The sequence below is a fragment of the Balaenoptera musculus genome, chromosome 12, assembly GCF_009873245.2.
Source record: "Balaenoptera musculus isolate JJ_BM4_2016_0621 chromosome 12, mBalMus1.pri.v3, whole genome shotgun sequence".
In the NCBI taxonomy this organism is placed as follows: domain Eukaryota; kingdom Metazoa; phylum Chordata; class Mammalia; order Artiodactyla; family Balaenopteridae; genus Balaenoptera; species Balaenoptera musculus.
Window position 1 is genome coordinate 50,321,064 of NC_045796.1, and position 12,492 is coordinate 50,333,555.

At 39.7% G+C, this 12,492-nt stretch overlaps 1 protein-coding gene across 1 annotated transcript in view; it reads left to right on the forward strand.

Annotated features, from left to right (window-relative positions):
• The window catches only part of METTL24 (methyltransferase like 24), a 122,389-nt gene that overhangs the window by 104,248 nt on the left and 5,649 nt on the right, over positions 1-12,492 (forward strand). The window lies entirely within an intron of this gene.

Here is a 12,492-nt window from a genome sequence, read left to right on the forward strand (position 1 = left end):
AGGCCTCAGTTTGCCCATCTATAGCATGAAAATAATTAAACACTTACCTCATTTGTTTGTTGGGAGATGAATTGGGGGTATTGAATGAAAAGTGCTTAGCATGCTGCTTGAGTGGGCATATAAAAAGTGCTTGATTAAAGTAGGCTGTTAATTTTTTTTTTTTTATTACCAGTGGGTATAAGATAAAAAGGTATGTTCTGAGGGATGGAACATCTAGAGCAAATGTTAGGGACTTTTAAGTAATATCCAGTGAGAACCAATGAGTGGTTATTTCTACATCATTGTCTTAACATTTTCCCTAAGATGAGGCTTTAGATACAATCTGTATCTGAATATCTAACAGATTTCTTTGGATATTTTATTGATAATTTCCATATGTGATAGTCGGCACTGATATTTCTGTGTATAAACTTTTTCTCCCCTCATTGCAGTTGCTACGTAAATTTAACAGGAGGTTCAAAACTGGTACTGCTTGAATTTTTTTCTTGTAGGTTTTTAAAAAACTTTTTATTTTTTCCCTTATTTTCTGGCTTTTAGCCATACATCTGTTTATAGTTTGCTATCATTTAATCCTCTTTTCTCTTGAGTTGGGACTTGTACATATGTCTTGATTATAAGCAGAAGTGATTTTATCTAATTCTGTATTTGTAATTTTGTATTCTTTTTCTTAAAAAGGGTCCTCAAATTAAATAAGCTTCAAGCTTCACAAAACCTGGATATACCCCAGTTATAAGTTACATTTGTTTTGCAGGTGAAAGACTTGACACATTCAACTTAAAATTGCCTAAAGTGAATGTTATTGTGGGAGCATTATATGACTAAAGGTATCTTTATTTTCTTGCTCCAGTTGAGGACTGACTGAATTTTGCTTTGATTCTTCAAGAGAAAGCATCTGTGCTTTCAATAAAAATATACAAATGTGTAGATTTCATTGAATGGTCAAAATAATAAGTCAGTATCTGGCTTCTTAAGCATATACTAGAATTTCAAATGTATAGAACAGATAAAGAATAGTACTAACTTCATTAACGTGATGCCTCAAACCTAGATTTTTCAGGCTAAAAGAACTGACCAGGTGTGATTTTGCAGATCCATTTTATTAATGCATTGTAAATTTCTGCGCTAAGAGAGGAAGGGAGAGTGCAATGTGGTGGTCATGAGAATTCTGGAAGGAGAGGAATTGCCATGGTTTTGGAGCAAAGGAGGAGGAGGCCAGAAGGAAATATGTAGGGAATCTAGAGGAAGAGTAGTAATTCCAGAATTAGAAAGTTGCATACCAATTCAGGAAGTGCTGAATAAGTTAATTTCCAGCAGGCATGGATTCCTGGTCTGTTTCACTGCCACTAACTACTTCTTCACAGAAGACTTCAATCCTAAATAAATTTTTCAACAGGGACACCACTCTTTATTAGCAGCTAAGAATACTAGAATATGTTGAATGTATTTAAAATTAGGTTGACTTACATGTGAAAAAAAATTATAGTGGCTTAAACAGTAGGAAAATTTTCTTCCTCTCACATAAGAGAAGTCTAGAGGTATGTAGTACAAGTCTCGTATAGAGACTCCATAATCATCAGGGATCTGAGCTTCATCCAGCTCGTCTTTCTTCTTAGGGTGTAATCTTTCTCCTCGTGGTCCAGTATTGCTGCTGCAGCTCCAGCCATCACATTCTCACTCCAGGCAAAGGGATGGAGGAAGCACTAAGTACAGCCTTTTCCTTTAAGGGAACTTACTGGAAATCCCACATGACAATTTTACTTTTATATCATTGGTCAGATTTTAGCCACATGGCCACACAGCCATAAGAGAGACTAGGAAATACAGTCTTTTATCTGGGCAGCAGTGTGATCAGCTAGAAATCAGGGTTTTGTTATTGAGAAAGAAGAAGGAATGGATATGTGTGCAAGTGATACCTCTGCCATGCTACGTTTCCCTTTAAATTAAACAATAGTATATATTGCTATTTTTCTCTACTAAGAGAAAAACATTTTATAGGATCTGAATTTGTATTAATATTCTTAGTGGTGAGCTGGTATTGATCAGAAATAAATTTAGAAAATGCCAGATTATGCTTTTCTGGGCACTTCTGGTGCAAAGTGATTCTTGGCAGAGAGGGATATTGAGAGAAGAAAGGAATCATGCTTCTTTCTCAAATATTGTAGCAGTCATTAAATAAAACACTTCGCTAGTCCTTAAGTCTCAAGGAAAATAAAGCTTAGAGTTGTAGACTCGTCTCAAAGCTGTATTAATGCGTGATAAATGTTAATGGTTGTGTGTGTGTGTATGTATGTGTATGTGTATCTAAGACTCAGAGCAGAGAGTGATGTAGAATATCTGCCACTGATTAATTAATTTGTGATCTTAGACAAATCATTTAGCCTCTTAGGCCTCAGTTTTCCTTGTCTAGAAAATGAGGAAGTGGCCCAGATATTCATATATCACTACTGGCTCTAATCTTCCAGAACCTGGATCCTGGGAGGTCCATTTAACCATCTCTCCATTCTCCTATCCATCCACCTGTCCATCTATTCACTTGTCCATTCATCCATCTATCTACCTATCAACTATATTTGATTGTCCCTGGCAGTGGGCTAGAAGCTGTGGATTCAAAAATAAATAAGTTAATGCCTTCATGGAGCTTATAGTCCAGTCTAGGGCATAGGGATTATACCTCTTTTGTCTCTTGTCAGATGGAAGTGCCATTGAAGAAACTGTTTTCAATTTCACCTGCCAATGTGCTATATAGAGATGGTTTTTTACTATCATGTTTGAAATACCTCTGTGTATTTCCTGTACCAAATTTTAATTCTTGCCCTGAGTCATCTCCCCAGGCATAGCTGCTATGGTGCAGAGAAGGCACATTTTGGTATTAGCTTAAACAAGATAATCTTAACTGAGGCAGGGGCAATGAAGGGGTTATGGCTGAGAATTCGTGAAAATAATAACAGCTACCACAAACAGAGCACGTACTCTCTGTTAGGTGCCGTGCATTTCTATGAGTTATGTGCATTTCTCCTTTGACCTCAAGAAAGCCCTGTGGTAGGAGAGGCTAAACAACCTGCCCTAGACCCATGTGATAAGGCAATTGGTCCCAGAGCCAAGGTCCCAGGGACTAGAATTTTCGTAGAAAAGTGTTCATGGAACTAAACACACATTTTTCTGTACACAGTCAAAGAGTACAAGCCTTATCAACACCTTGGTGATGTGTTTAGGAAACCCTGACCTAACTGTATCCTAGTTAAGAAAACATCTGGTGTTGGAAACCCACCATATACCTTCCCAAGCCAAAGATGACCAGTGTGTAGATACTTTCTTTCTCTCTCCCTTTTTTTTTTTTTTTTGGCTGCATGGGGTCTTAGTTGCAGCACTCAGGGTCTTCCTTGAGGCGTGTGGGATCTTTCATTGTGGCGCGGGCTCTTCCTTGTGGCGTGCTGGCTTCTCTCTAGTTGTGGCATGCGGGCTCCAGGGCGTGTGTGCTCTGTAGTTGTGGTGTGCAGGGTCCAGAGTGCATGGACTCTGTAGTTTGCGGCATGTGGACTCTCTTGTTGAGGCGCACAAGCTCAGTAGTTGTGGCATGTGGGCTTAGTTGCCCTGCGGCATGTGGGATCTTAGTTCCCCAGCCAGGGATTGAACCCATGTCCCCTGCATTGGAAGACGGATTCTTTACCACTGGACCACCAGGGAAGTCCCTACCAGTGCGTAGATACTTTCTGCATCTGTTTATGAGAAGGGGGAGAACCCAGCCTGTGCTGAGGCTGAGTTCTTTGCAAACACACCATGAAAAGCTCACCCAGTGTCATCGGCCAAGTCCGATGTGTGGTCCAGTGGTTCTCAAAGTGTCATCCTTGGACCAGTAACATCACCATCAGCCGGGCTCCTGGTAAAAATGTAAATACTCAGGCCCCACTCCAGATCCACTGAATCAGAACCTGTGTGTTCACAAGCCCTCCAGCTGATTCTGATGCATGTGATACTCTGAGCAGCACTGTCCAATAGAACTTTTTGTGCTGATGGAAATTAAAGCAGTTGCCTGGTGCTGTCCTTGGTGCTGCCTGACTCTGCCCTGGGCCAGGTCCCTTGCTGCCACCTCAATCCTGCCTAAATTTGCACTGCTTGGTTCCTTGCTGTTGCATGTCACCAGTAGCCCTGCTGACTTCTTGACTTGTCACCAGCTCACCCATTTCCTGTCTCTGACCTAGGTTTCTGGGGCTACATGTTATATGACCTCACCCAGCCCAGAATGTTCTTGTCCGGCAGCTTCAGGTTAACTCCTTTGGAATAGGCTAGAGATTTGGCAAAAAAAAAAGTGTTTGTAAATGTTTCCCTTAATTCCTTTAAAATTCATTTACAGAGTGTTGATCCTTGCAGAGGTCACTTCTGTGAGCTGATTACTACATACAAATCATTTTCTTTTATTATTAGTTCAGAATTGCTCCTACATTAGCTTAGAGTGACCCTTCATATTTCCCATACTATGCAGGGCAAGTCTTATCTCCCCCTTTCTGTAGTGGTAGCAAAAATCCTGTAATGTTACATTTCTGCCAGCCAACAATGATAATTGGGCCTGATTTAGTGTGTTTAAGGTTTAAGGCTTTTAAGGAGACTTTTAATCCTCTTGTTCATTTAAGATAAATTTCTTGTATTTTTCTACAAAAACAAGATCCTCTTTCTAATGTGTTCAGCTTTTAATTTTGTAGGTGCAGATATATCTTGCTTTAAGCAGACAGTATATAAAAGCCTGGATTTACCTTGCTTCAATCATTAAATAACAACTTTTCATAATTAAACTAAAAGCCAGGAAGAAGTTGTATTGATAAAATAATTTTAAAATTATGATTGAATATTGACCTAAACCATGGTGAATATGGAGAATGAATGCAGCATGTATTGTTGGGGTGGTAAGTAATTGCTGAGAAATTAATTTAAAAATATTTATAAATAACTCAATGAGTGGTCAAATAAATAATAATTTAAAAAATAGAGCCTAATTACAAAAACCAATTTCCACACTCTTTTTCAGGAATTTATCTTTTACAAAATGTGAGATGTATCTGTAAATGCCATATACGTAGTATCTGATTCTGGCCTCAAAACCAGACTGCCCATAGTGAGGCAAGCAGCTGTGTTTGCAGGTCAATTCTGGTATGAATGGGAAGTCCCTTGTTCTGTGTTAGTCGATTGATAAGCTATATGGTTAATATTGACATTTTATTGGTGTTAAATAGTTTTGGCTCTTAGCCACGGATTTTGACTAATATAATGATTAATTAGCTTTATGAGGGATGGTAATAGCCAGTTTGAAGCTTTAATACACATTTTCTGGGTGGAAAAAAGAATCTATCTCCTTTTAAAGATTTAATATAGAACAATAGATAAAGCATTTTTTTATTAAAATGTTTTAAATAAAAAGTTATATAAAAACAGTTTAACATGTACTTAGTTAAAATTGATTTGTCTTGTTTTCTCTTTCTTTACATGGCATGCAGGTTTTTGTCTTATCTAGAGAATCACTGGGACATAAAAGTATAGGTCTGTTTAGGAATGCTCCAGAGTGTCATGTGGCTTCAGGGTAAGAAAACAAGTATAGACTGGGCTGATAACAGTGGAGGAGCCTTTTGTGGTCTGCCTGCCCGTGCTTCCCACCTTAGGGCAACCTGGTTTGTCCTCAGTTTCTCAAGAGCAGGGACAGGAAGGGGTTACTGGTTAGTAGAATTATTAAAGGTGTAAACTGTGCCTATGCTTTGAACCTGCTACTCTACTTCTGGGAGTGTTCGTCTTCTAAGGAAGGAATCAAACACACTTAAATATTTAGCTGCAAGTTGGTTGAACACGTCAGTTTGTGACATCATCCACTTGGAAAGAACCTAAATGACCATCAGAAGGGGGATTTGGTTAAGTAAACGAAACCAATATAAAAATTGTTAAAAAAACAAGTTATAGATGGAGGCTTCCAAATTCTTTTTTTCTTAGGCAGGAAAGCTCTTTCTTAAGCAAAAATTTGCAAGGGATTCCAAGCATGTAAAAGAGGGAAAAAGGGAGCTGCTCCTGTTGAACCGAGGCAGAAGGTCTGGGGCCTCCTCCACATCTCCCTCACGGCTGCAGGGGCCTTACTCACCTCCATCACATTCTTATGAAAGCTCCCAAAGATGCTCTTTGAGAGAACATTTTAGATGAAAATTTATTGGCCTGGAAAAATTTTCATGGCCTGTTACATTAAAAAGCAAATTTGAAAACAGTGTAATTCTAATTTTATAAACAACATGTGTATTTGAATTATGCCCACGTAGGCTGTAATCTGTGGGGGGGGTGTGTGTGTGTGTGTTTAAGGCAAAGAAAAATGTTTAACAAGAAATATACCAGGTGTTCAAGTTAATTGTTTTTAAACTCTAGATGATGTGTATCTTAATTCTTTTTCTTTTTGCTTATCTGTAGCTTTAATTTTTAAATAATGACTATGTACTGGTTTTTTAATAAGAAAATATCTTTGGTTAAATATACATTAATTTCTAGAAGTCACAGCTTTGGAAAATATAGTATTGACACTGTACAAGTAACTTGTGATGTTTCAAAAGAAGACTTGCATAAACAGCACTTGGTCTCTGTTCTAGTTATTTTCTGTCACATAATGAGTCACCCTCAAAACTTAAGTTTCTTAAAACAACAGCAATTGATCATTTTATTATCTCTCCCAGTTTCTGGGGGTCAGTGTTTGGAAAGGGCTTTTCTGGGCAGTTCTGGCTCAGGATCTCTTATCGGGTTGCAGTCAGATGCTGGCTGGAGCAACTGGGGTCAGTTAGGCATCACTCTCTTCATATTGATTGAGTCTCTTCGTGTGGTCTCTCTGCAAGGGCTAGTTTGGACTCATAGCATGGTGGCCTCAGGGCACTTGGACACCTTGCACAGTGGCTAAAGTTTTCAAGAGAAAGAGTACCAGTGAACAAAGGAGAAGCTGCATCACCTTTATGGCCTGTGCTTGAATGTCACCTAGAGTCACTTCTACCAGACTTTAGTAGTCCCTAGTCACAAGCCCATCAAGATTCAAGGGGAGGATCACAGGACAGGATACAGAATATGTGGGGCTGAGTACAAAGTGAAAGTGTAGAGTCTTTTGTTCAAAACGTATTAAGAAATTCAAGTCAGTGACAGCAGAGCATTAAACCAAGTGTTGAGCCGTTTTAAATGCAGGGCCTGGTGTGACTGTGTAGGTTGCACCCCAAGAAGCTATCCCTGGGGAGGAGGCATCAACTTCATCTCTTGATGGGAGGAGGGTCAAGGCCATATTGTAGAAAAGCATGTGAGATGGGCGTTAATGGTGAGACCATCTTTGGAAAATAAAATCTGCCACAGTGTCTGTGACTCACCTTCAATTAATTAGATGGCTCACATTTTTACTACCCAGAACTGGAGTAGCCGTTAGTTATGCAGGAAGAACTGCTGGCCCTCTCCAGCAACCGGGCTGCCATAGCAGTAACAGGGATGTATTTTAAAACTCTTTGTGCAGAGATACTGGTTGCCTCTAAATAAAGTACAGCAAAAATACCTGTTTTATATCTGTTATGGACTGAATTGTGTCCCCCCCCAAATTCACAAATTGAAGCACTTACCCTCAATATGATTGTGTTTGGTCATAGAGCCTTTAAGGAGGTAATTAAGGTTAAATGAACTTGTAAGAGTGGGCCCTGATCCAATAGTACTGGTGTCCTTATAAGAAGAGGAAGGGATACCAGGAGTGCTCATACAGAGGAAAGGCCATGTGAGCACAGTGAGCAAGCAGCCTTCAGCAAGCCACGAAGAGCGACCTTAGGAGAAACCAAACCTATTGACACTTTGATCTTGGACTTCCAGCCTCCAGAACTGTGAGAAAGCAAATTTCTGTTGTTAAGTCACTCAATCTGTGGTATTTGGTTATAGGAGCCCTAGTAGACTAATATATCTAGGACTTACACATATTTACTTGTTCTTTCCAGAATTTTCCTTATTAGTCATCTTTAATCCATTGGATATCCCAGGTTTTCTGTCAACTTCCAAGGAAAGTCAGATCTAACAGAAAATACCATGTCTTAATTAATGTCCCTTCGTTTTTGTTTTTGTTTTTTTTTTTGGCTGCACCGCGAGGCTTGTGAGATCTTAGTTCCCCAACCAGGGATTGAACCTGGGCCCTCGGCAGTGAAAGCACAGAGTCCTAACCACTGGACTGCCAGGGAATTCCCTAATGTCCCTTCTTTAATAATATTCTGATGAATAAAGGCTTTCTTATTCATTTTTCCTGGAGTGTTGCTTGTGTCCATTTAAGGCTCATGTCTATGGTAATACTGTAGTTCATTCATGGATTTGTATATAAAATAATATTGTTTTCAATCATTGGGGTCAATTGTCTGCAGACATGGCTGTGAACAATGACTATCTCCTCCTTTCTGTGTATGCCACTCCTCCCCTCAAGAGTGGCATCTGTTTCATCTCCCCTTGAATCTGGGCTAGCCTCGTGGTTTGCTTTGGCCAATAGAATGCAGCAGAAATGATGCTGGTGTTGCAGCTTCCACTTTTGCCCTCTTGAGAGTTAGCAGGCATGTGACAAAATCTTCCTATCCTGCTGGAGAACCCCCTCGAAGGGGAGAAGCCTCAGGTGGGGAGCTGTAGGCATGAGGACACTGACTGCCTGAAGGAGTTCCAGAGGAGGGAGAGGGATGGGCTGGGGAACAGGAGGGTGCCAAACAGGAGCCGCCCCGGCTGGGCCTGGTTGTGTGGCCAAGAAAGACCCGGGGAATGAAGCAAAGGAGTTTCATGATGATGGTTTTAATTGGCTTTGGAGGCTTGTTGATCTGCCTTGGGTTTGACACTTAGCAAGACTGGAGCTGTCAGTGTTGGCTGATGTAGGCGCCAGCAGGACAACATCCATAATTCCCTCAGATAGTTGCTTGCCCTTGGATCTCTGGTACAGGACACCTTCCCTAGGCACTGGCCCCAGAAAACTGGCTCCTGACACATACTTGCCAAGGCTCTATAGCAGTAGTTACTTCAAACACTGTTGTGTCCTCCCAAAATGCGTATGTTGAAGTCACAACCCCTGGTTCCTCAGAATGTGATCATAACTGGAAATAGAGTCAGAGTCAAGCCAGATGTAATTAGTTTAAATGAGGTCATAATGATGTAGGGTGGGTCCCTAATCCAATATGATTGGTGTTCTTATAAAGAGGGGAAATTTGGACACATACACAGGAATAACATGGTGTAAAGGTGAAGATATAGATCAGAGAGATGAAGAAACCAAGGAATGCCAAAGATTGCCAGCAAACCGCCAGGAGCTAGGAGAGAGGCATGAAACAGAGTATCCTTCATAGCTCTCAGAGGAACCAACAGTGTTGGACACCTTGACTTTGGACATCTAGCCTCCAGAAATATGAGACAACACATTTCTATTTTTGAAGCCACACAATCTGTGGTACTTTGTTACAGCAGTCCTAGCAAACTAATACCCATGCCAGTGTACCTTACCCTCCTTTCCTCTCATCTCTGCAGTTCTGGGTGGATGAACACAGGATAAACTGTGCCCATGAAGAGGAAGCTGCCAGATGGCCTCACATCTTAATCCAGTTAAAATTAAAATTCTCATTTCCTCAAAAAGTTCTGTAAAAGGTGATTTATTATATATTTCAGGCACAAAGAAAAGGAGATAACTTTGATGTGAGGACTACTTTAATGCCTCTGAATTTATACCAAATAGGTTGCTTCATCTACTTCCTTTGAGAATATGTCCTCACTTATTCCAGAGTTTACAGAGAGCTAACATTTAGTTGTTTTTCTCAAGAAACCTGATTTAACCTAACTGTATTAGGATTGGCACTTGATTATTCCGATATAATAATTTGCATGATTTTTAGTGCCATAATTGTTGAAAGCTGATATTAGAATCTTAAAAGTGGCATACCTTATTCAGAGATGTTTAGCATCTTACAATAACAATAATATTGGGTGCATTACGCAGTAATAATAGAAATTACACTTGCAAAATAGTTGTGGTAATAGAACATTCTGAAATGCAAGAAATAGAAAAAGCACACTGGAAGAGAAAACCGTGTTTTGTTCACCGCATTTGGCTGTCTGTGCGCTAAGGCTGGAAAATAGGAAAGAGCTATGTCTTCCTCAGTGCTCTATTACCCCTGGGCTGCATGATTTAGATCAACCTTTATAATTCTGATTGAAGTGGAGAATTTTCAGTCACTGGATTCAAAAGGGGGCGGGGGAGTGTGGTCATGTTTGAAATACTTTTTGCTCTTTAGCTAGAATAGCATTTTGTAAATGAAAATTGAATTTCTAAAGAAAGCATATATTTGCTATGACTTAGCCTAATTTGTTTTTTTCCAGTTGCACATAACTTCTTTTTTATAAATTTATTTATTTATTTATTTATTTATGGCTGTGTTGGGTCTTCGTGGTGGTGCGCGGGCTTCTCACTGCGCTGCCTTCTCTTGTTGGGGAGCATGGGCTCTAGGTGTGCGGCCTTCATTAGTTGTGGCATGCAGGCTCAGTAGTTGTGGCTCACGGGCTCTAGTCCAGTTGCTCATAACTTCTGATTGATAGCTTATTTTAAAAATATGATTGAAAAAATATGTTAAGTATATTCCTCTACACTTCACCAATATAATTTTTAGGCCAATTTTAGGCTGATTAAGTTCTCTGCCCCTCTAATGCTTTGATTTATTGATCATATTCAATATATCCAAACTCACAGAAAGCCATGGTAAAAAATAAACCTGTAAGAAACCTAAGATATTCTTGACTATGTGAACTGACACAACAAATGTTGATTCTGAGTTTTGGATATTTTCTGTATAAGTTAAAAAATTCTGTGAAGTTTTGATTTAGTATTTCTTTTGGCAGCCTAATTACCCTAATTCAGGAATATTCTGCTAAAAACTTTGAAGATTAAACAAAGCCAAGGATGCGCCAGGGCAGCAGAGATTAAAAAAAAGAGTGAATTAACTCTATTGTGTCCAATTCACGAGAATTATTTCAGCCTTGTACATGTTCACATGGAACCTGCCTTTGCTAGCTTCCTTTTAGAAAAGAAAGTTGTTTTTGTTTTTTTAAACTTTTCCCTTTGATTTTGAAACCATTGAACAACAACAACAACAAAAAAGCTGGTTTATGGATATCTAGCCTTTTCTAAGGTCTCCTGATACTCTTGGGGTTGTTACTATCACTCTTTCCCTGGTGGACCAGGAGGTACTATCCAAGGCAAGTGAGTGAAAGCCTCTCCTGCAGGGTCTCAGTATGCCGGGCAAAGACCATTTTCTTGGATCAATTATATCTGAATTCTATGCATCTCCTCCAGTCAACTCTGAAATGACGCAAGGAATTTTACCATTCACTGAGAGCCTCATGTCTCAGCTGCAAATGAGAAGCTTGTCAAATAGACATGCACTGAGAGAAAGGAGAGGCTGGGGCAGGATTGGCCTTGGTTCTTATTCATCCTTCTGAAAAGTCAAAGATACTTCACTTTCATGGGTAGGATTTTGGTGACTTCAGTTAGCAGCTTCCTGAAGAGCTGTTGAGGGTTTTGCTGTCACCTCTTGGAACTATAGGCTTTGCTCTATTGCAGTGATTCCCTGCATGTTGATTATTCCAGTTTGTGTCTGAATGTGCCAACCTTCCTCTATGTGGTCAGATTATCCCCTTGAACTTCCCCCTCCATTTCTTGGCAGCAGAAAAGTTATTTGTACCAAATCCTTGCTTACCTATAGGGCTGTTTTGCTGAGATAATGTATGTGGAAAGTGATTCTTGAAGCTGGAAGGTGCTCTGCTTTCCAGTGTAAAATGGCGATGCTGATAACGATACTTGTACTCACTGACCCTTACTCCCTCTCCATTAACACCTTATTTTCCAAACCAAAGCCTTTTAGGAACTCTGAGTTACCATTTTTCCTCTTGTGGTTTATGGGAATTCAACATCATGTCGTGGTTAAGAACATGGGCCACGTAGACAGACTCAGTTCAGAGTTCACCACTGTCTCTCAAGTTGTGTGACTGAGGATGGATTAATCTCTGAGTCTGGTTTTCTCAGCTTTAAATAGGGATACACCCTTGTAGAGTTGTTGAGAGGAGTAAATGAATATTGCGAGGTGAAGCACTTAGCATAGTGCCAGGAGCAAAGAAGCACTCCTTAAGTAATTAGCTTTCATTGCTTTCTGGAAGTATTTGGTATTCTGCTATTCTAACAGATTTTGTGCGAAGTCAGCAGAAAGGAGCTGCTTCTCATAGCTTGATTAATTGCAAAATCTCTCCCATCCTACTCTTCTTCCTATGTTCCATTTCACCTGGAATGTGAACTTGTATTCATTAAATGAACAGAGAATGGTTTTATTAGAAATTTTTTTAGAACACTGTACTGGTATATACTTTTTAAAGAAATCATGGAATAATGTTAATAATTTTTTTTTTCAAGTCCAGAATTCAGATACCTGAGAACTCTTTCCTTGGCTTCCAATCCTGATG